Source organism: Haliotis asinina, chromosome 16, assembly GCF_037392515.1.
Source record: "Haliotis asinina isolate JCU_RB_2024 chromosome 16, JCU_Hal_asi_v2, whole genome shotgun sequence".
In the NCBI taxonomy this organism is placed as follows: Eukaryota; Metazoa; Mollusca; class Gastropoda; order Lepetellida; family Haliotidae; genus Haliotis; species Haliotis asinina.
Genome location: NC_090295.1, coordinates 36,084,708 through 36,112,500, shown reverse-complemented (window position 1 = coordinate 36,112,500; position 27,793 = coordinate 36,084,708). Strand labels below are relative to the sequence as shown.

The 27,793-nt window shown below is 41.0% G+C and overlaps 1 protein-coding gene and 1 long non-coding RNA gene across 2 annotated transcripts in view; one reads left to right on the top strand and one right to left on the bottom strand.

The window, feature by feature from the left end:
* Positions 1-21,051, bottom strand: part of LOC137267559 (uncharacterized) — a 192,136-nt gene extending 171,085 nt beyond the window's left edge. The window contains exon 1 of the long non-coding RNA XR_010955009.1: positions 21,019-21,051. This is a non-coding gene — a long non-coding RNA (uncharacterized lncRNA). The remainder of the gene's footprint in view (positions 1-21,018) is intronic.
* The window catches only part of LOC137267557 (COP9 signalosome complex subunit 7b-like), a 519,024-nt gene that overhangs the window by 307,321 nt on the left and 183,910 nt on the right, over positions 1-27,793 (top strand). The gene's annotated exons all lie outside the window — the stretch shown is intronic.

The following is a 27,793-nucleotide window of genomic DNA, read 5'->3' as shown; positions in this document are numbered from 1 at the left end:
TAGATATATCCGCAAATCCTGCTTTGTCCCTACTATTTATAACTATAGATTTTGGCTTTAATAAATGTTCTTTCCAGAAACAATTCAGTGTGAAAGGTTTTTGATATTTGTATGGATGCCGCAAATAGCATTTTACATAAAGATGTATTAAAGTCAAAGACACACAAATCAGGGTAATGCATTCATATTTAAACATACACATAAACATTATGTAAACATTTATATTTCCTGGCAAAATGACATTATGATCTATGCATGCCTGTTTTTTTGACAAATATCAAGAATGGAACTTGTCGTAGCTTTTCTCGTTTCTTCAGAGAGGGCGAAGAATGAGTCGCAGGATAATTAAACTGGATCGCATTCTTTCTTCAGACATCATTTTTTAGTCGAATCTTGGATAACTCGAAGTGTTTGCGTATGTCCCTAGCAGTTACAGCCTCTGCTGGTTCAGGTTTGACCCACGTGAGAGGCGTGAGATCGGGTGGGCAGGCTCGATGACTTGGTTGACACATGTCATCGGTTCCCAGTTGTGTAGACCGATGCTCATGTTGTTGGTCACTAGATTGTCTGGTCCAGAATCGATTATTTACAGACCACCGCCATATAGCACGAATAATACTGAGTTCGGCGTAAATCTAACCTCACCCGGGTTTGACTCAGGTTCGATTCCACAAATCGTTACACTTCATGATCCCTATCTGTATCCTCAGTGGTGATATTGCTGGAATACTGCCAAAACAGCGTAAAACCCAGCGTGGACAATGCGCGGGTATTGGTAAATGCATCTGAAGTAAACAAAAATATAAGTAAATAACAAACGATGGAACAAAACGTATCACAAATAGTAATTAAATGTGAATTGTTCATAAACTCATTTGTTTTTCGAGGTATGACTGTTTAATGTTTTGATGCATCATTCGAGCGAGTAAGTAGTTTTACGCAGCAATATTCCAGCAACGTCGGCATATTGCTGGAATATTGCTGAGTGGGATGGTAAACGACAAACCAACCAACCAGCTACACCAAAATTCATTAAATACGTTATGTCGACAATGGACAAATGTTACAACATTTGATTTTTTGTACTAATCATTGGTAATATATCGATAATCGACACATTAATATTATCTAGAACGATACATATCATAAGTATATTTAATATATTCTTTCAATAATTAATTAATTGAGTTAATTATAATTACGTCTGATTGATAAGAACGAATGTTGCTGAGTGTGGAGTAAAACTAAACTCACTCCACTCGAATGCGAGAGACAACACTTCAGCTGTGACACACTGAAAAAGATATAACGATAGTGTGGTCTAACCCAGAGCATATGAGTTGCAAAATTGCCTTTGTTTCCCAGCAGAGAAATGGAAATTCTTGAATAGCATCATTCAAGGTTTCAGAAATGGTGGAAAGTAAACAAATGCGGTTCTCGAATTGTGAGACAAACTAGCTTCATGTAGCACCGCTACAGCTTATTGCCATGACACAATGTAATCCAGACTATTAAGATTTCCACTCATCTTAATGGAGGATAATTCAGAACTACTGCAAATAAAACATTCAAATGAAAACATTCATCTTAATCATAATTATATTCAGCTCAATTAATTCGCCAAATAAGCAGTTGCCAACTGCTTCTGATGAATGCCTAGTCTGCCTCCCAGTCCCTGAACCACAATATTTTCCTCTCTGCCTAGCCGTCCTTGCAATGCTAAAGCTCTGAACCTCCCATTTCCCTGGGGTTCCGTTTAAATTTAAATGATTTTATTTGTTACTGTAAACAATTCATATATATTCCGAGACAAGGCAATTGAATACCTCGTTGGGCGTGCATAGTACTTCGTTGTTTACATGCTTCAGAACTAACTGACCAAGGGTCAGAAGGTCAGGGTCGAGCATGTCAGCCGGCCATGAATCGGTTGTCGACCTTTCATTTTCTCATGTAAACATATTAAGGCATGTCTAATGAGGTTGGACTTCCTGACCTTGAGGGAAAGCTACCATTAGTGTACACAAGCACTCGAATATCAGATACAACACCAGTCACTACATCTACTGATACATCCGATCACAGCTGCAAAGATTTATAAACAGTACTAGATGTTTGATGTTTTGTAGGACCAGTGAATATGGTTGGTAGTGTGTTGCAGTAATACAACCTCTATTGATCTGAATTCTTATCGCGATTGCGATAAAGAAGACATGTTTATGACTGGGCTTGTCGTACAAGACAACTTGTGGTTTAGGGGTCACTTTATACGTTGTGAGCAGCATGTCCATGTGGAATCGAACCCGGATCTGCAACGTGACGGGGCGAACGCTTTAACTGCTATGCTACCCTCCGCCCTTTTCCAACATTAACTGGGAGATATAAGTCAAATACTCCGTAATTGTTTCAAATTTAAAAATTTAAATATAAAATATCCTGTAGAAGATGCGGGTTAGAATTGGTCTTCAGTAGTCTATGCTCGTGTGGTGAGGCTCGCTGATTTGGTTGACATAAATCGTATGTCAGTTGCATAGATCGGTGCTCGTGCTATCGATCACTGGATTGTCTGGTTCAGATTTATATAGACAGCCGTCATATAGCTGGACAATTGCTGAGTGCGACGTTGAACAGCAAATAACGCTTGAAACGGTTGTAGGTTCGCATCCTGTCGAGCCACTGCCTGAACCTGATTAATGCCTCAGAATACACACACACACACACACACACACACACACACACACACACACACACACACACATGTATAATTATGTATATGTCTATGTGTGTGTGTGTATGTATGTATGTATGTATGTATGTATGTATGTATGTATGTATGTATGTATGTATGTATGTATGTATGTATGTATGTATGTATGTATGTGTATATATATATATAGTTATATAATTATATATGACTACCACGGTCATTTTATGAAAACAATTTTACATAAACATTAATTATTTCTCACTGACACACCCCGTATTGAAATGAAATCAGAGACATAGAAAAGTATTTGCACCATTCTAGCAATATCTCGAAACCTTTACAGATATGAAGCAATGACCTCCTCATACTCATCTCCGCACAGAATAAACTCCTGGGTCTCAAACAAAATACTTCGTTGTGGAATTACTATCTAGGACTGATGGACCCTGAAACACGCATTACAGAAATGCAGATGTAAGAAAGTATACTGAACAGTAAAAGAAACACAAGTTTCGACAAAATGAAATCACATAAAAGTAAGCGTTCGTGTTTATGTTTTCTAATTTCAAACTTGAAAAAAGTGGGAAAAAAGTTGCTCCTAGAACACAAATATACTACTCAACAAGGTCTTGCAGCCTGTTACTTTTCACCCTGATGTTTTAGTCTGTTATTTCTCACACGGATGTTTCAGGCCGTTATTTTTCACCCTGTTATTTTTCACCTGTTATTTTTTACCTTTGTGTTACACTCTGATATTTGTCACCCTGATGTTACAGCTTGTTACAAATTGCCATGAGGTTGCAGTCCGATACTTTCCACCCTGATGTTTCACCCAGTTACATTTCAAACTGATGTTACAGCAAGTTACTTTTCACCCTGATGTTACAGCCTCTTTTGGCCACTGTGTACCACCGAACAAAGCTGATCTTATCCCAAGGTCGTGAACATTTTGTTTAGAGTCTGTAACAACACAAAGCTGGTGACCGAGATGGGTCTCCTCCTTCGCTATGATAAAATTGAAGTACATACGCCCTCAAAACTTAACAAACAGTTCTACATATATTTTGCTGTCGTTGCGCATTATATAACTTGTCACGAATGAGTGAGGTTCTTGTTTGATTATAATCTTTTAAACCAGCCAAACAGACGCAAATTGTCACTTCCTGACGTCAACGGAAAGATTTGCCAAACAACATACGTGCATGTAAGTAATGTTGAACGTATACACTAAGAACCCCCCCGACATCTCAAGACTGAATGAGTCCCGATTTTAACCCACTGGGGCATTCTGGGACATGATTGGTCGTCGTGTACAACAAAGGGATCCTCCTGCACAGAACCTGGTCCTGCTGGACGCTGCTTTACAGGAGGAATGGCGTAGACTGCATCTCATAGGATCAGAATGCTGACAGGGGTACGAGGAGGAGAGTGCTGGCTGTAATATAGTCACACGGAGGTTACACTGGGTATTAACCTAGAATTGTGTAAGATACGCAACGTGACAGTTTGAATATTCACATTCACCAATTAATTCAACATTAAACATTCCAGGGCCATGAAAAATAATGTTTTCTAAAAATGAGCCATGGCCATAATAAAACCAACATGGATTCCAATCATTTTGTTATATTCTATGAGTCAAAAGATCATACGGGTCAGAAAAATTAATGTTGTTCCTTCGCAGTTCCTTCGCGATGTTATCTTTTCATATTGTCAGTCTCACGTATCCTCCGGTCATATCCCCCGTTTGTGTCATATTCATTGATCGTATTCATCATATTCTCAGGGGCGGTGGGGTGGCCAAGTGGTGGAAGGGTTTGTTCGACATGAAGACCCGGGTTCGATTCCCCACATGGGTATAATGTGTGAAGCCCTTTTCTGGTGTCCCCCGCCGTGATATTGCTGGGGTATTGCTAAAGCGGCGTAACGCTATATCCACTCACTGATATTCTCGTTTTCCTCATATTCAGCGATTATGTTTCTTATATTCCTTGTTGTCCTCATATTCCACGGTCGCATTCTTCCCGTTTCATGTATTCCTCCACCCATGAAAGGGTAGAATAGGCCTTCAGCAACCCATGCTTGCTATAAATGGCGAGTATGCTTGTCGTAACAGGCGAATGACGGGATTGGTCGGTCAGGCTCGCTGACGTGGTTTGCACGTCATCGGTTCCCAATTATGCAGATGCTTATGCTGTTGATCACTGGATTGCCTTGTCCAGACTCGATTATTTACAGACCGACGCCATATAGCTGGAATATTTCAGCTAATACTAATGTCACTCACCCATTCCCTCTCATGTATTCCTCAATCATATTTCCCTCTTTTCACATATTCTTTGGATTCGGGTCTTTTTTCTTCACAATCTTCGAATATCTTTCTCATACGCCTCGATAATATTCCCTTATTTCACATCTTTGTCGATCATTTGCCTCTTTCTCAGGATATTTCCCCATTGTCCCGATATGCTTTGATCATCTACGTCCTTTCTTCAGTCACATTCCTGTTTTCCTCATATTTCTCTTTTTTTCGAAGACGAAGCCGGCATGAAACACTTCACATCATCGCACTATATCAAAACTTCAGTACGGGGAGTTGGGGAAGCCTAGTGGTTAAAGCGTCCTCTCCTCACGCCGAAGACCCGAGTTCTATTCCCCACATGGTTACAATGTGTCAAGCCCATTTCTGGTATCTGGTACCATTTCAGCCGGGATATTGGGGTATTGCTAAAAGCGGCGTAAAAACATACTCACTCACTGACGCACCAATAGCTTTGCCACCAGATTGTTATTAAAACTGCTACGTCCTGAGCATTTGCCAAGGTCTGTCAAATACAAACCAGCAGCTTAAAGTCATGATTATCACCGATGTGTCAAGTGCCGGAATTAATGTTCCTCACGCCGAAGACTCGTGTTCGATTCCTCACATGGATGCAATGTGTGAAGCTCATTTCTGATGTCCCTCCCCGTGATATTGTTGGAATATTGCTTAAAAAAGCGACGTAAAATTAAACTCACTCACACACTCACTTACAGTCAGTGCAGTTGAATGATCATTCGTAGTCATTTGTGTGCTATACATCGTCACAAATCAATCCCGTCATCACCTTCATGAGCATCGATTAGGAATCGATGTGTCAAACAAGTCAGCGTGCCTGACCACTCGATCCCGTTAGTCGCCTCTAAGGACAAGCATGGGTGACTGTAAACAAATTCCAAACTTCAAGATTCAATCTTGTTAAGACGCATTAATTGTTCTCTGTAAGTAACCGTGAAGTTTTATACACAATCTGTTAATAAATAACAGTACAAAGAGCACGGTAAATACAACGTATCTTGAAAAAATGACAATACACTATATTTCCTGTCAAAAACGTCCGTGTTAAGAAGTTCCCTTGAAACCTAAACATTTCCCAAGCAAAGTTTCAAAAATACATTTTCCTTGGCAATGCAAAAGACCCGACATGACTAAAATATCGTTAACTTACCTCACACTTTAACTCACTCAGGCTACATGCTTCACTGAAGAACTACCCTGTGGTTAGTAAAAGAATTGCCTTGCCTCTGAGTGTATTTGTGACGAAATATTTTTCGGTCTGTAAAGAATCGAACCTGGACCAGACAATCCAGTGATGAAAAGCATGAGCATTTTCACTGTCGAAATTAAATATGCATAACATACCTCACGGAGTAACATTATATAGCTCATTTGCATATTTTTAGGCTTGTTTCAAGGCCAAGCCCATGGATGTATAGTAATTCTATCCTTTTACAGAGGCAAGTCCAGATGAGGGGACAGCGCATGGCGCCAGTATGTTATTCATTTATTTTTAAAATTATCATTTAAACAGTTAGTCATTATTACTTTCGAGACTTGTGCAAGTCTATTGTCTATATCAATCATGTGAGTCGATCTATACTGACAGCATTTTTTGCAGGAGACCTTTCTGTTTATCCCAGTTCTAAGACCGCTCTTCACCTTCGATCGCAGAATTAAATGTTAATGTATGGACAATATCATTAGTTGACATTTAATTTTGATATAGAACATTGTACACGTTCATTGGGCCAAATAACACTTTAAACCAACTCATTTGCTTGTTGTAAGAGAACTTCGGAGTATCCGATTGACTGTATTGTGTTGACGCGAATCGACACCAACAGTTAATGACTTATAGATTGTAGCGCTCCCGTGTTTCAAGGTCGCTCCGTACAGATGTTAACAGTACACGGCGTTGAAGGTCAAACAATTTCAGACACAGCTTCTACGGTTGTCCTTGACTGAAGCAGCAAACACCGCTATGATCTGACCAGCTGTTCGTTAGTAGATCAATGACCACATCTGCCCAATGACCAGCTATCAGCTGTCGATCAAAGTCCATACAGGGTCATGAGGTTATACGGTTGCAAGATAAAGCTTGTACGGCCAAGGATTCTTTGGTGGGAAGGAGTTAGTGAGAATGGTTTTACGCCGCTTTTAGCAATATTCCAGCTGTATTACTAGGCGGGGGACACCAGAAATGGGCATCACACGTTGTGCCAATATGGGGAATCGAACATGGATCTTCAGCGTGACGAGAGAACGCTTTAACCATTAGATTAGGTAGGCCCCGGGTGGGTACTGTTAAACGTATAGTCTACGCACCACAAGTCCTTGTACATTTTCATTTTACAGGTCCACAAGCATTTCTTATCTTGGGACCGCGAACACGTCCTACTACAGGTTTGCGAACACGTCCTGCTACAGGCCCGCGAACATGTTCTTCTAGATGTCTGTGAACACGTCCCACTACAGGAAAACGACCACGTCCTACTACAGGCTCGCGAACACATCCCACTACAGGTCTGTGAACATTTCCTACTGCAGGCCCCGCTATGGGTCCACGAATAGTCCTACTACAGGTCCTCGAACACATCCTACTACAGGTCTGCGAACACGTCCTACTACAGATCCGCCAACACGTCCTACTGCAGGTCCTCGAACACATCCTACTAAAGGTGCTCGAATCACTACAAGTCTGCGAACACGTCCTACTACAGGTCCGCGAACACGCCCCATTACAGATCAACGAACAAACCCTGTAAGATGCATGAATATCCATGGTCATCGTCTAGTTTCACCTCTCAGTCAGCCTTGATGTACATGCAAATGTAATCTTAGAGTTAACCTACAACACATGGGTTCGCTAAATTTACAGTCACCATTTCAAAGCCAAGATTCGAGCAGGTTTCAAATGCACGGATCAAAGCCAGCGCTGCAACAAGTACTTCTCCACCAATGGTAGAAAACAACGTGTTTCCACAGGCAACTGTTCTGGAAGTGAGCGAGAGAGTTTAGTTTTAGGCCGCTTTTAACAATATTCACAAGAAATGGGCTTCACACATTGAACACATACGGAGAATCGAACTCGGGTTTTCGGCGTGAAGGGCGAACACTTTGACCACTAGGCTACCCCACCGCCCCTGTTCTGGGAAATGTCCTCGATCGTTTGTCGGTTATCAGTTGTTATCCAGGAACAGTAACACTAATGTCACTTAAAGACTTGTTGTGTTAGCATATCTAATTACGCACTGACCTATTTAATCAATCAGTTATGTTTGTCTTCTCATTTGGAACAAACTGTAACCCAGTCAATTTGAGATGAGTGTGTTCTGTGTGCGAGTGGGGAATTGGTTGTTTTTTAATGCCGCATTCAGTAATATTCAGCAAAATGGCAATGTTTTGAGAATAATCGAGTCAAGACAAGACAAGGCTAATTGGAACTGGTCACCAGTAACCCAGCTTGACGTGAGAGGTGACTAATGGGATCAGGTTTTCGAGCTTGCTGGCACAGTTGACACATGTCATCGTATCCCATTTTATCAATGCTGATATTCATCACTGGATTGGCTTGTCCAGACTCGATTATTTACCGACCGCCTCCAATGTCGCTAGAATATCGCTAACAGCGACATTAAACAAAAACAAGCAAAGCATGCTACACTTTTTACTGAAACATAATCGAGCCATGTGAGTATTGTTATGTTTATAAACTAAAAACAAGAGTATCTGCAGAGCTATAGATCAGCTACGTCAGTCCTGCATGGGCTGTATTGGACGTGTGTGTGTGTTGGGGGAGGGGGTGGGGTGGTGAGGGTACACCCCATTTGTAAATGAAAAAGGTAAACATTGAAGCTGAAGTTTTGCACTGGCAGTGCCAAGGGTACCTCGACCACAACCCTCCTTTGAAAATTCCTCGATCGCCTATGAGGATCCGTGTTTCACATCATCACTCATTTCGTCGAGCTGTTATCAGTTTAAAAAGACCATGTGACTATACATCATTGGAAATAATTAGTTTGTACATGTAGGATTTCCACAAAAAATATATCCTTCATTGGACATGATGGATGCCCTGAAAAAATATTTTGTTTTCAGGAAAAAATTGTTTGGTTCCCTGGAACAAAATAGATGTCTTGAGGCGCTCACTGAAAATATAATCTGTCGCAAAGATATGTCACAGAAAAATTTACCCAAGTTACAAATACATTTTTTTCGGCATGCATTGTCTTTCTGACTATTCACACAAACTATAACTCCCTTTCAAGGGAGGATTACTGGTAAGTCTAATAAGCTTGGGTAGTGGGGTACCCTAGTGGATAAAGCGTTCACTAAAGACTCGGGTTCGAATCCCCACATGGGGGACAATGTGTGAAGTCCGTTTATGATGTTCTCCGCTGTGATACAGCTGGAATATTGCTAAAAGCGGCGTAAAATTAAACTCACTCACACACTCACTCATATTCAATGCAGTTAAATGGTCATTCGTAGCCATTTGAGTGGCATGCATCACCACATAATACATTCGGTGTATCATCTAGTCCAGCTTGTTTGGTTTGGTTCTTGTTATATGCCGCACTCACCAATATTCCAGCTACAGTATATGGCAACGGTCTCTAAATAATCGAGCCGGGACAAATCAGTCCAGTGATCAACATCATGAGCATCGATCTACGCAATTAGGATACGATGACATGTGTCAACCAACCAACTATACTCACTCACGTCCGATAAGACCCTAATTTAAAACTTTAATAGTTTAAAGCTGAATCTACGAGAAACCATGATTTTGTTGAATAATCGATGGCTTAATAGATCGATACTTTGTCTCTTTGATTAGATCATGCATATTGTGATAACAACTTTGAAACTTTGAATGACATCACCTGTGCGTATGCAGAGGCATCATGCTGTCTGTATCTATTCCTGTCTAAGATGGCATTTAAGCTGACTTGAAATGAATGATTAAGAAGCATTGCAGTACTGACCTTTACAAATGGAGACAATGAATCTCGTAGTCAGATGTGAGTGGGCTTCAACAACACCGCTTCAACAACATTTTTCCCATACCACGGCATGCCTGTGAAATATGGGAGGAAATCCCGTAGTGACTCAGATTCATGATTACTTGGAAACACGGTATGAAGATCAAACGATTTGAAACACAGACGTGAAATTGAAAAAAGTCTCTGGGCAGGCTTTTTGTGTTAACAAAAAATGACAATTGTGAGTGAGGGTTTTTTACGCCGCTTTTAGCAATATTACATCAATATCACGGCAGGGGACACAAAAAATTGGCTTACTAAACATGCTAGAATGTGGCAGGTTTTATCGGATTTATGATTTATAAACTGAAAGTAATTAAACTACTGTCTCCTTTTAATTTCGCTTGTAACGAACTGTCGGTTATAACGAATTCCGTGTTTCTTGGTTCTTGGTGTATATTTAGTTAACATGTCTGTAACGAATATCGGTAATGATATTATGAGATTATTTTGAGTGAGTGAGTGCGTGTGGTTTTACGCTATAGCAATCTCCAAGCAATATCACGGCGGGGAACACCAGAAATGGGCTTCACACATTGTACCCATATGGGGAAGCGAACCCACGCCTTGGGAATGACGGGCGAACGCGTTAACCTCTAGGCTACACTACAATCCCGTTTCTGGTATAACCGAGGTCACAATACTATCTGGGGGCGCTGAGTAGCCTATTGGTTATTGCTGGAATATTACTAAAAGCGACGTAAAACTAAACTCACTCACTCACTCAATACTATCTACACCGACCTTGCGGCCATTGCGTATACTATTATCTATTTCAAAGACACTGACCTCAAAGAATTAATTGAACAAGAATAATTAAAACGTACCTTCTTGCTGAACTGAAAGATTTAAAGATGTACGGGGGATGGGGTTTCATCGTAATCTGATATCACCGCCTGGGTTGTTACAAAATATTGAAATATGAAATTAAATAAAGAACAACGTATTTAATCAATGGAAGTTATGGTATTGTTGGTGGTAGGAAACTTGCCATAACATGCTCATTTTCCGTCACACCGAAAACCTAGCCATTATCGTACAATGTACGCAGCTAATTCTGATTCACGGAAAGTTCGGGTAGCCAAGCGGTAAAAGCGTTCGTGCTTGGGTAGCTTTGAAGGAAATGTGTTCTTTTCTCACCTCTACAGTTCGGGTTCGATTGCCCAAATGGGTACATACCACGTCTTAAGCTGGCACTTGGAACGTATGTCCAATAAATACATTGCATCTTGTATAATAACGCATTCAGCTACCTTTAAAAGGGCTGCATAAACCAACATTTTAGGTCCCGATCACCCGAGCTATGTTTTGGTCAAAATGTGTCCAGCGAAGGTTCACGAACTGAAATAGAAATTCCTTTTGATTAAGTGAGAGGGTTTAGTTTTAAGCCGCACTCAGCAATAGTCCACCTATATGACGGCGTTATGTAAATAATCGAGTCTGGACCAGACAATACATGAGCATTGATCTGCCCAATTGGGAAATGATGATATGTGTCAACCAAGTCAACGAGCCTGACCACCCGATCCCGTCAGTCGCCTCTTCCGACAAGCATAGTCGCCCTTTGTGGCAAGCATGGGTTACTGAAGGCCTTTTCTATCCCGGGACCTTCACGGGTCAAATTCCTTTTTGAGCTCGTTAATTAACGTTAGTTTACAGCATACATAATAATACACAAGCCAAATTTGACTCACAATGTGACAATGTCATATATGCACCCGTGATACGCCTAACTCATGTCCCCCTTGAAGTTCCCCGGGTAGAATAGGCCTTCAGCAACCCATGCTTGCCATAAAAGGCGACGCAGCCTGTCCTAAGAGCCGACTAACGGGATCGGTTGGTCAGGCTCGCTGAATTGGTTGACACATGTCATCGGTTCCCAATTGCGCAGATCGATGCTCATGTTGTTGATCACTGGATTGTCTGTTCCAGACTCGATTATATACAGACCGCCGCCATATAGCTGGAATATTGCTGAGTGCGGCGTAAAACTAAACTCCCTCCCTCCCTCCCTAACTCATGTCGTAAAAAGGGACTAACAGTCAGTGGTCAAGTTTGCAGACTTGGTTGACACGTCATCGTATCCAATTTGCGTACATTGATGCTCAGACTGTTCTTCAATGGATTGTCTGGCCCAGACTCGATTATTTACAGACCGTCATATAGCTGGCATACTGCCGAGTGCGGCATAATACTCACTCACTCACTCATACACACAGAAAACGCTACCAGCAATAAAAACACAAGGGAATGTGACCGGATCTGTGTTTAGTACCGCCTGTTGAACGTTATACCGTTCCGAGTAGCCTCTTGTATACACGGCTAGGCCAAGGTTGCATAACAGTTACCTGATATTGAGCCATGCATTGCGCAATTCTCACTCAGCTGACACTATCTCTCTAGGTCGTAACAGTCATTTGAAAGTCAAGAATTTGAAATTGTACTCTCCTTTAACTGCCAGATCTCAGTTGTACATAGCCTTGATATTTACCGCAGTCATTTCCTTCACTATTTACATGAAGTCTTTATAATGGTATTTAAATGGCGTAATGCGAATCTGGTTTTGTGCCGAACTGAGTAATTCAAGCTGCTGGCCATGTTGATTTTATACTTTTTTAAAATGGAATTCAATTCACGTGAATAAAATCACCAAACTTAAGAGGCATTGATAATTTACCAACCGTCCACGTTATCGGTGCCTAATTGTGAACTTCAAGTATTTTAGTTTTCTAGAAACATGACTGATGTTTACATCTTAGAATGCAACATTCTGCTTGGCACTACAACTCTAGTGAATGAAATGGCAGTGGTTTTAAATTTAAATGTAAAAAGTAAGTTACACCAGATTTTGTTGATCACCTTATCAACGCTGAAGAGAACATGAGTTTAATGCGCTTGAGTCACTAATCCTATATGTTGACAAATTCCAAAATTTATCTTACTTAATAAACGCTTCGCAGTATGATGCGCCTGAAGTTGAGGATGTCGTAATTACCTCTACCATGTTAGCTGACGTTGTTTATCAGTTCAACACTCTTCTGTTTTCCTGCCAAGTGTTTAAATAGTTAACAACCAAATAATTCAGGGAGCAGCAATCGCGTCAACAATAAATATACAATAAATATGCTTCTGTTAAAGTACACGTCTGCGAATCGAACCTTAGCACTTAGTGTGTGAACGAACACTTTAACCACTTGGCTGCTTGGCAGTCATCGTTTTTTCAGGAAGGTATGATAAGGAAATGTACGCACGTCCTTGGCAAATTAAAAGCTAGTCGACGCCATGTTTATTTCATAGGTCCTGTTTATAACCTGATATCCGGAATGGTGTCTGTAAATAACTAGTCTCTATGAGTGCACACACTGACCTAGATTTGACAAATAGCCAGCAGCTGTTTTGCAAACAATCCAACGGGTTTTTGGCAAACCGAATATCAATTTTAGCCCACGCACGTTTGTTTCGTGATAACACTACAGATGCTGATGGCGTGTTCTTTCGCCCATGCGTCGTAGCATCCATTTCTAAAGCCGGAAGTGGGTTTAATCGCACTGACTTGACTGCGTGCACAAGCAAGTAAACACGTTTGTTGACAAATGGTTTATCTGGGTATGATGCAAGGTGCTATTTTCTGTCTCGTCCTTTTTCCAACACTCTAGCAGCCAATGTAAAGATACGTCGTGCAAGAGACAAAGCAGGTTTGACTTCACTTCCTGAAACTATGCATGTTACAAGCACAACTTTAGATGGCAACAATTTATTTCATTACCCTTTCAAAACAGATTAACATTTTGATTATAATTATTTCCTACGCTGAGTGTACCCTGCCTTTGTGCTGTTTTCCCTTTCCAGAATCTATACGAGTCTACATTTGATGATATTCTCGACACCAACAAGACCTATGGATTCTAGAAGTTAGTGGGAAATGTGAAACATACAACTTTATGGATGACAACTTCTTGTTTATTGCAATATGCGACGTTTCAATATAGATTTTTTACAAAGGTGTATGCTTCATTTTATGTCTTAAGGAGTATCATTAAGAATTAAGAGTTCGTAGTGATATCATGACAATAATATTCTTTGTTTATTCATTCTTTTCACATTTAAACGAAGATGTTACTTGGAAAGATATTTGTACTGGATGTACTGGCTATTAAACAATGTTCACAACCTTACAAACGCATGGATCGATGTTGGTAGTCGGTCGCACAGGCCCCGAACAGTATTATGTCCTCTACTGCCTAGCTCTCTCTGCGGGGCAGTGGGGTAGCCTAGTGGTTAAAGTGTTCGCTCGTCACGAAGACCCGGGTTCGATTCCCCACATGGGTACAATGTGTGAGGTCCATTTTCTGGTGTCCCCCGCTGTGATATCGCTGGAATATTGCTAAAAGCGGCGTAAAGCCTCACTCACTCACTCACTCACTCACTCACTCACTCACTCACTCACTCACTCACTCACTCACTCACTCACTCACTCACTGCTAAAAGCCCACACTGAAGCAAATCTGAATCAGATGAAATAGTAAATATAAAATTTGTTAATGCCCCAAATGAAACTCTCAGAAAAGAACTACAGTCTTCAGGTTAAACAACTATTGGGTACTGCCATTGTCTCCATCTACTCCTCAGGATACTGATGGAAAACTGATTCTTTTGTTTTATGGTGATCACATTATCATAAATAAGGTTGATTTATTATTCACTCACAAAATATGTACCGGTCGACTTATTTTTAAACACCTCTAATATCCGTTTACAACTATTACCACTGTTTAATGGGTGGACGTATAGCTAGTGGTTAGAGCGTTTGATTAAAGTGAGTGAATGGGAATTGTTTTTAAAAATATACCTGCAATATCACGGAGGGGGACACAACAATGTTTTCACGCCTTAGACCCATGTGAGAAATCGAACCCGGGTCTTCAAGCGGACGCTTTAACCACTAGGCTACCCCACCGCTCCACGTGCACGTTTGTTTAAAAAGGAGAGGGCCAGGGGTTCGATTCCTATCAAGAGTATAGTGAATAGTTTACCTTGATGATTTCTGCTGTCGTGATATTTTTGAAATATGAGAAAGAAAACAGTGTAAATCCCCGCCCACTCATTACACAACGCGCCACAATGCGGAAGGTAAGTCATGTTACATTTCAACTCACAATCAGGAAAAGCGTGTAGAAAATTAATGCGGCCTTTTGGTGAAACGGGTTTATCTCCACACGCTAAATATATCTATGACCGCTAAACGCCCGTCATGACTAAGAGTCTATATGGCTACAGTGTAATCCAGCATTTTATCCGTTCCTTTGAATTTTCATTACATTTTGAGCCAATAATCCTTTCTTTCTTTCTTTTAAAAACAAGAAAATAAAATAATACAAACGGTCACGTGTTCTCAGCTGTAATGTTAAGATATATAATCTACCTAGACACCTTTCTCTTTTTATTTACTTGTCATATTATATAAACATATAAACAAATACAACTCTGTAACTATGTTTTTGACCCTCATCCCTATGTTTCAAAACTAAACGCACTCTAAGGAACTAGTTTTGTCGCTTAAATTAAAATATGTCCAGGTAAGCGCTTAGAATATAATCCTAAAAAATGTTATTGAGTGATATACACGCCTGTACGATATACCCCTGTCATTAACCTGCTATTACCGTTCCCCATTTTGCCACCTGGCAATCTGAAAGTCAGGTCAGCGTGACATCGATAAGGTCAAGGTCAGCAGTAGGCCACAGCGACATGTCCAATTTTTGTTCCGCCTAAACCGATGATGCGCATCTACAGAATCTATATCATTTGTTTTTTAGAGCATATTGGGTTATGACACTGTGAATAATTTTACGTGACGAATACTGTGTAAATTTCTCTCTACAGGCATTTAGTTACCAACATTACCCTTGAATTACATTAAATCACGCTTTCAGTGCTTGTCATATGTTGATGGTTAATATCAAGGCACACTTGTATGTATGTATGTATGTATGTATGTATGTATGTATGTATGTATGTATGTATGTATGTATGTATGTATGTATATGTGTGTGTGTGTGTGTGTGTGTGTGTGTGTGTGTGTGTGTGTGTGTGTGTGTGTGTGTGTGTGTGTGTGTGTGTGTGTGTGTGCTTGTGTTTGCGAGTGTGATAGTGCGTCTAAGTTTGTATGTCCACATGAGGGATTGGGGCTTAGCCAATTATTTATACGTATGTATGTATACATAATTACAGAATATTTTAAAACACATTTATTATTGAACCTGTAGAGCAAAACGATAAACATTAATTTCTTGGATGAGCACCAATCAGAGTGTCATGTGTCGTCGTTATAATTTCCCATTCTATCAATAAACATTCAAAGGTCTTGGCATCTGAAATGAACAACATCAAATCACAGCAATTACTGTGACTGTCGTCGGGAGGTGACGATCACGTTGCCAAGAACGTGACTGTTAGCTGGACCGCCAGTGCTGCATCTGGCAACGTGTGGCGTTAGTGAACTGGAGTCGGACTAAAAGTGGAATGGAACTGTCACAGCGAATAAATATCCCACAGGTAATGACACACGATATTGGTATGTTTATAGACTGCAGCAGGCAACGTTTCAAGGTATATTCTCGTTATAGTATTTAGAAATGTACAGAAATGTAGAAAGAAGGAAGACTCGTCTCCTAATCACGAATCGAATTTACTTAACATCTGCATGATATCGGAAGCTTTCAAGTCTTCTTCGAAGAGACACAATAACGAATTGAATCATTTTTCATTTAGATTGTCTTCCAACAGTCAGAGTAGTGGGCCTTGTATGCTGTAGTAGTATCAACAGCTGTACTTGTATTCATGAACTCTGATAGCCGCAGTGTCAGTTACAACAGTACTGGATTTGATTAGTTGGAGTAGTATTATTAGGTCTTCCGTGGCGAACTGAATGTAGAAGACAGAAATACAGAGCCGTGAATGAAACGTTTGCAGCAGCAGCAGCAGTAGCAGCAGCAGCAGTAGCAGCAGCAGCAGTAGCAGAAGGTGTAGTGGTAGTGAGTGAGAAATGGTTTTAAGCCGCTTTAGCAATATTCCAGCAACATCCTGCTGGTGGGCACCGGAACCCGTGACCTCGGCGTCACGGGCGAACGCTTTAATCACAAGGCTACCCTACCATCCCAGTAGCAGCAGTAGTAGTAGAAGCAGTAGTGGTAGTGGCAGTAGTGGTAGTAGCAGTTGTAGTAGTGGTAGTAATGATGATGGTGGTAGTAGTAGTAGTAGCAGTAGTGGTAGTGGCAGTAGTGGTAGTGGCAGTAGTGGTAGTGGCAGTAGTGGTAGTGGTAGTAGTGGTAGTGGCAGTAGTGGTAGTGGTAGTAGTAGTAGTAGCAGTAGTGGTAGTGGCAGTAGTGGTAGTGGCAGTAGTGGTAGTGGCAGTAGTGGTAGTGGCAGTAGTGGTAGTGGCAGTAGTGGTAGTGGCAGTAGTGGTAGTGGCAGTAGTGGTAGTGGTAGTAGTGGTAGTGGCAGTAGTGGTAGTGGTAGTAGTAGTAGTAGCAGTAGTGGTAGTGGTAGTAGTGGTAGTAGCAGTAGTGGTAGTGGTAGTAGTGGTAGTGGCAGTAGTGGTAGTGGTAGTAGTAGTAGTAGCAGTAGTGGTAGTGGTAGTAGTAGTAGTAGCAGTAGTAGTAGTGGCAGTAGTGGTAGTGGCAGTAGTGGTAGTGGTAGTAATGATGGTGGTGGTGGTATAATTATTATTATTAGTAGTAGTGGTGGTAGTTTGAGTAGTAGCTAGCTGTGTTAATGAGGGTAGTAGTAGTGTTAGTGGTGTTAGTTTGAGTAGTAGCTAGCTGTGTTAATGAGGGTAGTAGTAGTATTAGTGGTTTTAGTTTCAGTAGTAGCTAGCTGTGTTAACGAGGGTAGTATTAGTGTTAGTGGTGGTAGTTTGAGTAGTAGCTAGCTGTGTTAATGAGGGTAGTAGTAGTATATGTGGTTTTAGTTTCAGTAGTAGCTAGCTGTGTCAACGAGGGTAGTATTAGTGTTAGTGGTGGTAGTTTGAGTAGTAGCTAGCTGTGTTAATGAGGGTAGTAGTAGTGTTAGTGGTTTTAGTTTGAGTAGTAGCTAGCTGTGTTAATGAGGGTAGTATTAGTGTTAGTGGTGTTAGTTTCAGTAGTAGCTAGCTGTGTTAATGAGGGTAGTAGTAGTGTTAGTGGTGTTAGTTTCAGTAGTAGCTAGCTGTGTTAACGTGGGTAGTAGTAGTGCTAGTGGTGTTAGTTTGAGTAGTAGCTAGCTGTGTTAATGAGGGTAGTAGTAGTGTTAGTGGTGGTAGTTTGAGTAGTAGCTAGCTGTGTTAACGAGGGTAGTAGTAGTGTTAGTGGTGATAGTTTCAGTAGTAGCTAGCTGTGTTAATGAGGGTAGTATTAGTGTTTGTGGTGGTAGTTTCAGTAGTAGCTAGCTGTGTTAACGAGGGTAGTAGTAGTGTTAGTGGTGGTACTTTCAGTAGTAGCTAGCTGTGTTAATGAGGGTAGTATTAGTGTTAGTGGTGGTAGTTTGAGTAGTAGCTAGCTGTGTTAATGAGGGTAGTAGTAGTGTTAGTGGTGTTAGTTTGAGTAGTAGCTAGCTGTGTTAATGAGGGTAGTAGTAGTGTTAGTGGTGTTAGTTTGAGTAGTAGCTAGCTGTGTTAATTAGGGTAGTAGTAGTGTTAGTGGTGTTAGTTTGAGTAGTAGCTAGCTGTGTTAATGAGGGTAGTATTAGTGTTAGTGGTGGTAGTTTCAGTAGTAGCTAGCTGTGTTAATGAGGGTCGTAGTAGTGTTAGTGGTGGTAGTTTCAGTAGTAGCTAGCTGTGTTAATGAGGGTAGTATTAGTGTTAGTGGTGGTAGTTTCAGTAGTAGCTAGCTGTGTTAATGAGGGTAGTAGTAGTGTTAGTGGTGGTAGTTTCAGTAGTAGCTAGTTGTGTTAATGAGGGTAGTATTAGTGTTAGTGGTGTTAGTTTGAGTAGTAGCTAGCTGTGTTAATGAGGGTAGTAGTAGTGTTAGTGGTGTTAGTTTGAGTAGTAGCTAGCTGTGTTAATGAGGGTTGTAGTAGTGTTAGTGGTGGTAGTTTCAGTAGTAGCTAGCTGTGTTAATGAGGGTAGTAGTAGTGTTAGTGGTGTTAGTTTGAGTAGTAGCTAGTTGTGTTAATGAGGGTAGTATTAGTGTTAGTGGTGATAGTTTCAGTAGTAGCTAGCTGTGTTAATGAGGGTAGTATTAGTGTTTGTGGTGGTAGTTTCAGTAGTAGCTAGCTGTGTTAATGAGGGTAGTAGTAGTGCTAGTGGTGGTAGTTTCAGTAGTAGCTAGCTGTGTTAATGAGGGTAGTAGTAGTGTTAGTGGTTTTAGTTTCAGTAGTAGCTAGCTGTGTTAATGAGGGTAGTATTAGTGTTAGTGGTGGTAGTTTGAGTAGTAGCTAGCTGTGTTAATGAGGGTAGTAGTAGTATTAGTGGTTTTAGTTTCAGTAGTAGCTAGCTGTGTTAACGAGGGTAGTATTAGTGTTAGTGGTGGTAGTTTCAGTAGTAGCTAGCTGTGTTAATGAGGGTAGTAGTAGTGTTAGTGGTGGTAGTTTCAGTAGTAGCTAGCTGTGTTAATGAGGGTCGTAGTAGTGTTAGTGGTGGTAGTTTCAGTAGTAGCTAGCTGTGTTAATGAGGGTAGTAGTAGTGTTAGTGGTGGTAGTTTCAGTAGTAGCTAGCTGTGTTAATGAGGGTAGTAGTAGACGTGACAGTAGCAGAAGCAGCAACACCACACACACAAGGACGATGAATTGTTTCCGATTGCGGAAGAGGATGTGGTTTGATTCCTAGAATTGCCAACAGCGCAAATACAGACACGGAAGTTTAAACTTGAGTAGATTCACGATCCCTTGTGAATATTATTTAATAAATTCATTGCTGTGCCTCCTAGAAGACACACGGCAAAACAGGAAGACCATATTATCGTGTTCTGAAAAGGGGAGTAGTGTCCGCTACCGTAAAGACGAGGATTATCAGTTTTCACATTTGCAAAGAAAGCTTTCATGTGTCAATTTGCCACCATACAAGGAAGAGCTGACATATGCGCACTTGCCGTCACCGGATGTAGAATGTCTACATGCGTCTGTCGTAACTAGAAACAGGAAGTGTCGCTATATGTCACGTGACCACAGTTATATCTAGCTGCGGTGATCTGTGGTTGGGAAAAAAAGATGAATGACAGGAACATATTTACAAAATTACATTCATAAATATTAGCTCAGCGATTTTGTTTATTTTTTTCAGAAACTGCCTTTTTCTAGACTTGCATTGGGTTTGTTAGGTGTATATTTGCTTCAGTGAGTGAGTTAGTGAGTAAGTTTAGTTTTACGCCGCAATCACCAGTATTCCAGTTATATGGCGGCGTTCTATAAATAATCGAGTCTGGACCAGACAATCCAGTGATCAACAACATGAGCATCGATCTGCGCAGTTGGGAACCGATGACAAGAGTCAAACAAGTCAGCGAGCCAGACCACCCGATCCCTTCAGTAGCCTCTTACGACAAGCATAGTCGCCTTTTATGGCAAACATGGGTTGCTGAAAGCCTATTCTACCCCGAGCCACTACGGGTCTATTTGCTTCAGTGTCTTTATGGCAGACTATATGACGTTTGTAGGAACGGTCGAAATAACATTGATTATTATGATGATGAGAAAAAGAACTGAAACCTATTTACATCAGAGCATCAGAGGACGTGACAGATTTAGGGTGAGTGGTGGAGATGGGTTCAACGCCGCTTTGATCAATATTACATATGATAGGCATCTATATATACGATTGGGATACGATGGCACGTGACAATGAGTGAGTGAGTTTAGTTTTACGCCGCTTTTAGCAATATTCTAGCAATATCACGGCGGGGGACAACAGAAAATGGGCTTCACACATTGTACCGATGTGGGGAATCGAACCCGGATATTTGGCCCGACGAAAGAACGGTTTAACCACTAGGCTACACCACCGCCCCAACGTAGCCCTGAACCTTCGGTCATCTTCGGACGCGCATAAGTTGCTGAAAAACACTTTTTAACACATATAAATGCACAGTGTCGGTAAGAGATGATCAAATGTAAAATATGTCATATCTGGGATTACACTTTCTCGGTAAAGTTTATCATTCTCACATCGCAGTGGCTGAGTTGGTTTGATGGCTGATTTTGTGTGCTGGCAATTAGGTGCCTGAGAGTCTGGGTTCGAGAAACGGTTCCTTGCAGGGGTTGCTCCCAAATATACCATGTCAAAAATCTAACATAGACATTGTTCATTTAATAACATAGCACTGGGAAGCTGTCCGAGAACAAGGAACAATCTCGTGACGAAATGCAATGCGCGTATTTGGATGTTTTGGATGTCAGGATAAGGATAACAGCATAAACCTGGTGATTATGTGTAAATGCAACTAAGAGGATAAATAACAAGCATCACGCTCCAAGTGGACAGACACGTGACAGGAAATACGAACCAGTCATACGGGTTGTTATTTCCCAGAATCCCGATTAAATAACAGAGTCAGTGTGTGGCTGTAGTTTTGCGCCGCTTTTAGCAATATTCTAGCAATATCTCGATCCAGGATACCATTTTGACTGAACATTGTATGTATGGAGAGAATAGAACCCGGTCGAACACGTGGCGAGCGGACGCTTTATATACTAGGTTTGCCCACCGCCCCTGTACTGATAGAACAGTGAATTGCCGGTGTTACTAAACAAACAGTAGGGTAGCCTCATGGTTAAAGCGATCGCTCGTCACGCTGAAGGCCTGGGTTCGATTCCCCATATGGGTATAATGTGTGTCATACCGTGATATTTGCTGAAATATTGCCAAAGACGGCGCAAAGCCATACTCACTCACTCACGAATAAACAAACAAACGTACCTTAAGCTTCTATCTGTAAACAAAGATTAGAAATGTCTGAACTGACCTTCTCCGTTGTAACGAGTAGCGGGAATGAATGTCCAAACACTGCTTGCGTTATAAAGAGTACATAAATGTAACTCTGCTACACATAAAGAAGAATGCATACACAAACGAATTTGGATCGTTGACTCATAAAGCGAAATCTCTTTAATCCAGACGGCCTTAGTCGTCCGGAGTAACGAATTCTTTATGACCACGTTTTGCGGAGAGGGAATGAATAAAATGAAAGGTTAGTATAAGTAATCATCTAAGGCAAACAGTATGCATTCATAGTCCTTGATTTTGCTGCTGTCGTTTAAAGGTACTGCTGTGTATTCCCCGATAAACGCCACGGCTAACATTATAATTATATGTTACTGGTGACTATTTGGAGAAAAGGGTGCGTTTAGTTATACCACCGCACTCACCAATATTCCATCTTCATGGCGGCGATCTGTAAATAATCGAGTAAGTAACAGGCAATCCAGTGATCAATAGCATGAACATCGATGGAATGTACATAGCAGGATATGGACATTTCACCATGTTGACATTCTCACACCTCTGTCACATGCTTCCGGTTCCAAGTGGTAATCACTTGCACCCAGGAGATATATGTTATAACCGATATAACATCATCATCGTATGTTATATAGCCGTCAGGATGAATACCATCGGGTAGACCCCGTCGGTCGTGTGTAAGGGCACGTATCATCATCAGGACCGGTGAAGATGCCGGTTACAATTGGTCTTCTATAGCCCATGTTTGTCTCCCGTGAAGATCCAGACTAGAATAGATCTTCAATAACCTATGCTTGTCATAAGAGGCGATTCAAGGGTTCGCTGACTTGATTGACAGATGTCATCGATTTTCCCCATTTACGTAGATGCTCATTCTGTTGATCACTGGGTTGTCAGGACCAGACTCGATTATTTACAGACCGCCGTCAAATACCTGGAATATTATGAGTCTGACGTTAAACAACCATCAAATCATCAGTTTTGATTACATCAGGTTGTTGTTTATTACACATGTACCCCGGAATGTTATTTCCGTCGGTGTACTATGAATGTCTTGTACTAACATCATACATTATTTGCTTTTTTCAGCTTTTCACAATCGTATACATAATATATACATGTACAAACATATACCTGGAACATTTCTTGTAAATAGCTGTAGATTATGTATTTATGCAACCAGATTTACAGGTAAGTTGGGGTGGTGGGGGTAGCCTAGTGATTACAGCGTCCACAAGTCACACCTAAGGTCCGGTTTCGATTCACAACATGGGTACAATGTGTGAAGCACATTTCTGATCTACCCCGCCGCGATATTTCTGTAATATTGCTGAAAGCGACTTAAAGCAATACTCACTCACACACTCACAATAAAATTGGTAAGCAGTTAGTATCAGTGACCCCGATCTGAAAGGACGATGGCAGAAGACATACCGAGACATTGTAACCTCACCAACAACGTCATTCCGTCTTCAACATTAGCCAACAACTGTGTCGCGATTGAAAAGGTTTGACACATATAACTCGAGCGAATCAAAGGCAACAAAACATGTTCTATAAACATATTTAGTCACCCAGAATATCAAAAGATTTCTGTCTGAAAGAACTGTAATAAAACCAGCTCTTGAACGTATGAGAACGCCCTATAAACGTCTGCATGCCCTGTATGTGTGGCTCCAAGGTCAAGGTGAAATCTAACCAAGGCCACCGCGTTTTCGGAGAATGATGTCATGAACAGGATATGGTACACGGCCTGAAGGTTGTTTACTCTACACCGAATCAGATTCCGGCATAAGTGCACACTGAATCTGTGATTGGATAATTTTGCATAATTTTAATTTTTAAAAATATTTTTACATGTACTTCCATCTAGCACTTAGAACTGGTGATATTGTACAATATTATGTGCGGTTTTTCTTAATACAATGTGTGCAGTGATATTATCAAGCAGGTGACATTTGGTGCCGAACTATGGTTTATGTGTTCAAGTTGCTGTACCCGGGAAAGTAACTGATTAACCTAGTCATGCATATACATGTTATCCTTCCTTCACACATAACTGTGTTCTGATTAGCTGAGCCAATCAGTGTGCACCAGTTACAAGCGAGAAACATTTTCTATGCTACCCGCTGGAAATGCCGAACTGTGGGAATTCGTTTTCGTAGTGTTTGGATTTTGACTAACTCCGGCACTCCTCATTGTCACCTAGCACAAATGCTTCAAACAGTTCAAATTTAACATTCAGGTGTTTGGTAAGATAGATACTTTGTTCACTGGTCCCCCGGGTCCCATGGGTTTATGTACCCGCTGTGTTTGTTTTTGTTCCCCAGTGCCAGTAAACAACATATAATATACATTTAATGACTATTGTCGATTTGTGGATTTTTTATGACAGTATAACGTTGCTATGGAAATATGTGGGAAAACATTTGGGAAAAAGTTCCGCCCGTACACCTATCATTTCACGCAGTAAAAGGGAGTCCTCCTCGGGTGTAATATTACAACACTGAAAAAAGTTCATTGATTGTTCGTAATACCTGTTCTAGTTTATTGAATGTATATTTAGGCATGCATGTCAGTTTGAAATTCAGTTTTTACTAGGGTAGGGGGGTACGGGTGGAACTCTTACCAACATTTGGCTATGTGTAACCTGAATGAAGCACGACGCTGTATGGAGTTTCCAACCCAGTATGGAGTTTGATTGCATCCATATTGATCTGACGTAAAAATGGCTTCCGAGATTAATGCATTGTGTGTTTCGAAGTGACAAATGGACATTAAGATGTTTAGGGCGTTGTCAGGAATCTTGTCACGTTCTTCCGATTAAATCATAAATAAAAATACGTCCGTGTCACCGTGCATCACGTGGGGAACGTGACTTGAAGTCTCCTGGCGCGAGAGCAACACTTGAGTGTGAACCGCACCATATAAGTATGGCTGTCTAAGTAAACTTAGTCTCAGTATTTTTTCATTCCTTACACTCCGTACAGACGTTTAACGAATAATACTGAGACTATGTTTACATAGACTGATAAGTATGGCGCCAATCACGTTTCACGTTCACAACGTGAGTCTTAAGGCATTGGCACTTTCGTTGTATCAGACGCGTGATGATCAGGCTCCTTTACATGGTTGACACATGTCATCGTATCCCAATGGCGTAGGCCTGGTGCTCATGATATCAGTCACTGGATTGTGTTGTCCAGAGTCGATTATTTATACGGTTTGTAGATGAAATATTACCGAATGAGGTGTTAATCAAACATATACACATAAAAAATACAAAACAAAGATGCTTTTCCAATAAGTTCGTTGGTTGTTTTGTTGTTTCACGCCGATATGACGGCCGATATTCCGTAGTAGCTGGGACCAAACATAAGTATGTTCGTTGGTTTCACATTAATTTCTGACCCGCTGTGCGCATGCGCAGAGCGTGTAAAAATATCTCCTGGCTAACTTCCGCTTTCGTCGTACGTTTACATATAGTGTAATTACACTCAAAACAACATAATTAAATAATAACTATTTACGAGTGACAAATGTTCATAGCTGACTAAATATATCGATTTGCATATGCTTTTCAGTTATTGATGTCCTGTTTTGATTGCAGCGGCATCAGAAGTGTGTGTTTTTTAAGTTGTGAGAAGGGGATGTGCGGGAAGAACACTGGTTGTGAGATGTGTTTATAAAAGAACTTATTGACATAAATTAAGCTGTTTATTTCACTACTCCCAGTCTTTGGTGCATACAAGTATAAAAATAAGTTGTAATCGACATACAACTATGTATTTGTTTTGATTTTTCGTTTTCGTTAGTGTAAAGTGTTATTACACTATCGGTAAACGTACGACCAAAGCGGATGTTAGCCAGTAAATATTTTTACACGCTCTGCGCATGCGCACAGCGAGTCTTGAATTAATGTGAAACCAACGAATACCACTGTTTGATGCATATGAATGAAGTATGACACAGTATGAGAGTATGGTTTACGTCGTTTTAGCAATGGCGGACGACACCAGAAAAGGGCATCACACGTTGTACCCATGTGGGGAATCGAACCTGACGAGCAAAAGTTTTACCCACTGGACTACCCCACCAACCTATAGTTCAAGTGTACATTTTGGTACAGTAATGACATTAAACGAAAAGAACCTAAAGCCATACTGCTTTGCTTCTTTTACTCTAATGGGGATTGTATGGTTCAACCTGGGTCTAAGGTGTGAAGGTACTCCGAGATCATTGTGTTGTTGCTAGCGCAGAAACATTGAGGTGACAGGTTATTGAGGTGACAGGTCATTTCATTAAGACTGTGAGCACCGTAGCTTCCGTTTGCTCCCACATGCTTGTTTATCCGTGCAGAAGGGGTATTGTTCAAGAACCACCCACTACATTTTTCATATCCGTGACCATTTCGGGTTATTCCGCCACATCCCGGATAGGTATACTCATGTCCGGGCGCGTGTGTCCCGTCTCATGTCACACAGAACGGTGGGAAAGATTAGGTTGAAGCAATCACTTGCCTCGCCGAAGATCCGGGTTTTATTCCCCACATAGGTACAATCTGTTAAACCATACCTTCTGTCCCTCGCCCATCCTCGATATCTCCAGGGTATACGTTCCGATAAGTCTCCACTATACCCTGGACGCATCTACGGGTCGGCCCGATAAATGTATTACCTCCCTTTGCTGGCTCCGCATTCGCAGAGTAACCATGCACCTAAGCCGCCGTTACAACTGAGCCTGCCGGTGTCAACAAAGAAAGCGGTGGCAGCTGCGAAGATTTATCCCCAGTGCGACTCAATTTGGGGGAAATCATACAGACAAACTGATAGGTTCGAAACTTTAAGAAAATATAGGCATGAACTCCTTCTTTCTCTTCCAGAGTTGTGATTGGTTCTCTCAACTTCCCAGCGTAGCTATATAGACACCTGATTGGATAAAAAAGCAACCAAGGGAGGTAACAAATATATCTGGCCGTATATGCATCCATATGGTGGCGATTAATCGGAACGTATACCGTGGAGGTATCGAGGATGTCCCTCGCGTGATATTGCCTGAATACTACTAAATGCGGCGTAAAACCAAATTCACTCACTCATATCACATACATTACAGGTGCTAATTAAGACGGACTGAAGTAGATTGATATGGATCATGAACCAACGCATTTAGTTCTTTCCGCTACATTTTAAAATATAACACGTGTATAAACAAAGTTTTCGTGCAGGATATTTTGGCCGAACTACAGACTACATGTACTTAAAATCATGCGCAAATGATGGTTGTTTGTGGTGTTTCAGAAATGACGTCATTGATAGAGGGACATCGTTCGATGTTGCCAGCAGTGATATACACGTGAGATGAAAGCACCTTTAAGTTTCACCTAAGACAAACAACATGAATCCCACTTTTCTCACTATAGTTCTTTTGCGAGAATGGATGGAGATTGCACAGCACAGCTAAATGCATAAATAACTTTCTGGCCACTTCTGCACGTGCTTCTCGATCACCTGGCTGTCCGTTTCTCTGCATTCCTCCCTGGGAACAAACACTAAACTGTGTCAATATTTTAATGATAGTATGTTAAAGATCTTTTAAAATTTTAGGAAAAAAAATTCTGCAAGTTTGCGTGATGTTTTGATTATGATCTGCGTTTCGTTTGGTCATTTTACGTAGTTTTCGAGTTAATTGCAAGTCATAGGTCCGTTTTTGAGCCAAACGGACTCTACCCTTATTTGTTTCAATGCTGAGGAAATAATACTCGTTAACAGTTTATGACACAATGACTTTTGTCT